A 4,923-nucleotide genomic window follows, 5' to 3' on the forward strand; every position below is an offset into this window, starting at 1 on the left:
GGAGTATTAGGTAACAGCAGACCTCTCCACAGAGACCTGGCAGGCCAGAAAGTGCTGGCAGGATATATTCAGGGTCCTAAATGAGAAGAACATGCAACCAAGAATCCTTTATCCAGCAAGGCTCTCATTCAAAATGGAAGGAGAGATAAAGAGCTTCCAAGACAGGCAGCAACTAAAAGAATATGTGACCTCCAAACCAGCTCTGCCAGAAATTTTAAGGGGGACTCTTAAAATTCCCCTTTAAGAAGAAGTTCAGTGGAACAGTCCACAAAAACAAGGACTGAATAGATATCATGATGACACTAAACTCATATCTGTCAATAGTAACTCTGAACGTGAACGGGCTTAATGACCCCATCAAAAGGCGCAGGGTTTCAGACTGGATAAAAAAGCAGGACCCATCTGTTTGCTGTCTACAAGAGACTCATTTTAGACAGAAGGACACCTACAGCCTGAAAATAAAAGGTTGGAGAACCATTTACCATTCGAATGGTCCTCAAAAGAAAGCAGGGGTAGCCATCCTTATATGAGATAAACTAAAATTTACCCCAAAGACTGTAGTGAGAGATGAAGAGGGACACTATATCATACTTAAAGGATCTATTCAACAAGAGGACTTAACAATCCTCAATATATATGCCCCGAATGTGGGAGCTGCCAAATATATAAGTCAATTATTAACCAAAGTGAAGCAATACTTAGATAATAATACACTTATACTTGGTGACTTCAATCCAGCTCTTTCTATACTCGATAGGTCTTCTAAGCACAACATCTCCAAAGAAACGAGAGCTTTAAATGATACACTGGACCAGATGGATTTCACAGATATCTACAGAACTTTACATCCAATCTCAACTGAATACACATTCTTCTCAAGCGCACATGGAACTTTCTCCAGAATAGACCACATATGGGTCACAAATCGGGTCTGAATCGATACCAAAAGATTGGGATTGTCCCCTGCATATTCTCAGACCATAATGCCTTGAAATTAGAACTAAATCACAACAAGAGGTTGGAAGGACCTCAAACACGTGGAGGTTAAGGACCATCCTGCTAAAAGATGAAAGGTCAACCAGGAAATTAAGGAAGAATTAAAAAGATTCATGGAAACTAATGAGAATGAAGATACAACCATTCAAACTCTTTGGGATGCAGCAAAAGCAGTCCTAAGGGGGAAATGCATCGCAATACAAGCATCCATTCAAAAACTGGAAAGGACTCAAATACAAAAGCTAACCTTACACATAAAGGAGCTAGAGAAAAAACAGCAAATAGATCCTACACCCAAGAGAAGAAGGGAGTTAATAAAGATTCAAGCAGAACTCAAAGAAATCGAGACCAGAAGAACTGTGGAACAGATCAACAGAACCAGGAGTTGGTTCTTTGAAAGAATTAATAAGATAGATAAACCATTAGCCAGCCTTATTAAAAAGAAGAGAGAGAAGACTCAAATTAATAAAATCATGAATGAGAAAGGAGAGATCACTACCAACACCAAGGAAATACAAACGATTTTAAAACATATTATGAACAGCTATACGCCAATAAATTAGGCAGTCTAGAAGAAATGGACGCATTCCTGAAAGCCACAAACTACCAAACTGGAACAGGCAAGAATAGAAAAACCTGAACAGGCCAATAAACCAGGAGGAAATTGAAGCAGTTCATCAAAAACCTCCCAAAACACAAGAGTCCAGGGCCAGATGGCTCCCAGGGGAATTTTATCAAACGTTTAAAGAAGAAACCATACCTATTCTCCTAAAGCTGTTTGGAAAGATAGAAAGAGATGGAGTACTTCCAATTCGTTCTATGAGGCCAGCATCACCTTAATTCCAAAACCAGACAAAGACCCCACCAAAAAGGAGAATTAACAGACCAATATCCCTGATGAACATGGATGCAAAATTCTCAACAAGATACTGGCCAATAGGATCCAACAGTACATTAAAAAAATTATTCACCATGACCAAGTAGGATTTATCCCTGGGACACACGGCTGGTTCAACACCCGTAAAACAATCAATGTGATTCATCATATCAGCAAGAGAAAAACCAAGACCATATGATCTCTCATTGGATGCAGAGAAAGCATTTGAACAAATTACAGCATCCATTCCTGATCAAAACTCTTCAGAGTGTAGGGATAGAGGGAACATTCCTCGACATCTTAAAAAGCCATCTATGAAAAGCCCACAGCAATATCATTCTCAATGGGGAAGCACTGGGAGCCTTTCCCCTAAGATCAGGAACAAGACAGGGATGTCCACTCTCACCACTGCTGTTCAACATAGTACTGGAATTCCTAGCCTCAGCAATCAGACAACAAAAAGACATTAAAGGCATTCAAATTGGCAAAGAAGAAGTCAAACTCTCCCTCTTCGCCGATGACATGATACTCTACAGAGAATATTTTTTTTTGAGGAGGGAAACTGTCTTTTTCAAATGCTGTGGATACTGCTCATGGCAACATGACTTTTAGTTTCACACATAGTGAGGATGTGAGACAATAAACCTTGGGCCCACAGGCCTTGTTTCTGAGTCTCTTTCTTGAGAAGCTTCTGTGAGTGTCCTTTCAGGAAGAGTACTGTGTTGGGACACCTGTCCCTGAGGAGGGAGGAATGACGCACAGATTCTGATGTTGACTGAGGCACCACAGGTGTCCCGGGTGCACAATCAGGTGAAGGAAGAGAGCCCAGCTACAAATACTCCAGGGTCTGTGTAAATTAGAAAAAATACTTTGGTAAAATATTTTATTTATGTATTCATAAGAAACGTGGAAAGAGAGGCAGGACACAGGCAGAGGGAGAAGCAGGGTCCCAGCAGGGAGCCCGATATGGGACTGGGTCCAAGGACCCAAGGATCATGCCCTGACCCAAAGGCAGACGCTCAACTACTGAGCCACCCAGGCATCCCAACAAAGACTTTTAATACAAAAATCTTGGACTTCCTCCTCTTGTCTCTCCTTTACTACACACACTAAATGTTTTACATATCATACTATTGTCTTAAATCCTGTTTTTAGGCTTTTGTATTGTTTTGTTTCCTCTTCTTTTCTTCTTTCCCTGAAACAAGCAATTCTGTGGGATGTGGTCCCTACTGGGTGTTCTACAACATATGTCAATGTAACACTTAATTTCTCTGTCCGGAGACTGTGTCAGAAGCACGCAATCAGAGCTCAGTCCCTGGACACAGCTACCTTCTTTGATGCCAACAGAAAGGAATAGCTTACCCATACCTTCTTTCCAGCTTGGGTAGGAATCAGGAGTTCCGAATATTCCCTCCTCAGATATGATTAACATGCTAGAGCAGCTCACAGAACTCTGGGAAATACTTTATTCTGTTTTCCAGTCTATTAAACGACCTGATAAATGAAATAGGTGAGCTGCCAGGTGAAGAGACACCTAGGGCTAAATCTGGGAGTGACTTATGTGTAGGAGCCTCTCTGCCTGTGAAGTTGGGATGCATCACGCTCCTGGCATGTATGTGTTCACCCTGCTGGAGCTCATTTCCTCTCTCTCAAGGATGGGGCTAGGCAAGTGAATTTTGCCAGCCTCTGACCAGCTCTTGATTTCTCTAGGGACCAGCCCCATCTGGAAGCGACCCAGGAAACCATACAGAGTACCCTCATTCAAACAAAGATGCTCCCAGGGCTCTCGTCACTTAGGAATTGATGAGGGTTTCAGGAGCCAGGAACCAGGACCAGACCTGACTGTAGTTTCTAAGATCTCACAATAATGTATCTCAGCTAAAAATAGGGCCAAGACAGTCATGCTCATACCCACATCTCATGCCATAAAATGTGACTCTTGTGTGACTGAGGACACAACCATAGACTGTATGTTAACACTCATCTTGATCACAGACACAATTTCCCCTTCATCTGAACCAACTGACAAATAGGCACAACTTCTTCAGACTCCCTGACAACACCTCCACCTCCATACTCCTCTTTTCTCCATCCCCTTGTTCCTCATGCTCCAGTGTCTCTGGCTCTTCAGTTCTGAACTCTGTGTCCACGTGAAGATTTCAGAAAAAAATAACAATGCTCTTGGTGCCATTTCTGCTTTCCAGGGTCCATCTCTAGGCAGAAGTAGCAGAACTTGGACCAACATGGAATCCTGTCATCATCTGATTCCTGATCTCATCCCCAGATGTAGTTTGCACACCCCACCAGCCTGGGGCAATCTCTGTAACATGGCAATGATATTATTTTATTTCCCACACATGGATGTTCTTTCATGTGTTGAGGGTTAACACATAGGAACTATTGGTGTATTTAATTTTTCATCTTCAGCATCACTGGAACCCCAAAGAAGGTCAGTGTCGACATAATTGGCACAGGAGAGTGTGGATTTTTATTTTCACACACATCAACTATTTTTTTAAAATTTATCCATTTCTTTGAGAGAGAGAGAGAGGGAGAGAGAGAGAGAGAGAAAGAGAGAGAGATAAGCAGAAGGAGAAGCAGGCTCCATGTAGGCAGCCGGATGTGGGACTGGATCCCAGCCTCCAGGTTCAGGCCACGGGCTGAAGGCAGCAGTAAACTGCTGATCCACTTGGGCTTCCCAACACCAACTATTTTTCTTGTTTTTGAGAATGTTTGTTTCTAAACCCATCAGGACATTGACTCAGCCACACACTTTCCCTATATCCATGAAGTCACATTCATTAACTCTTTTAAGAATTGTCCCTTGACAGAACGTAAAGACTGCTAACTCTGGGAAACGAACTAGGCGTGGTAGAAGGGGAGGAGGGCGGGGGGTGGGAGTGAATGGGTGACGGGCACTGGGGGTTATTCTGTATGTTAGTAAATTGAACACCAATAAAAAACAAATTTAAAAAAATGTAAAAAAAAAAGAATGGTCCCTCAAGGGCACCCCAGGAAGGCCCCAGGGGACCCTGGGCACAGTGAGATAT

Source organism: Canis lupus, unplaced genomic scaffold (genome assembly GCF_011100685.1).
Source record: "Canis lupus familiaris isolate Mischka breed German Shepherd unplaced genomic scaffold, alternate assembly UU_Cfam_GSD_1.0 chrUn_S1976H2175, whole genome shotgun sequence".
In the NCBI taxonomy this organism is placed as follows: Eukaryota; Metazoa; Chordata; class Mammalia; order Carnivora; family Canidae; genus Canis; species Canis lupus.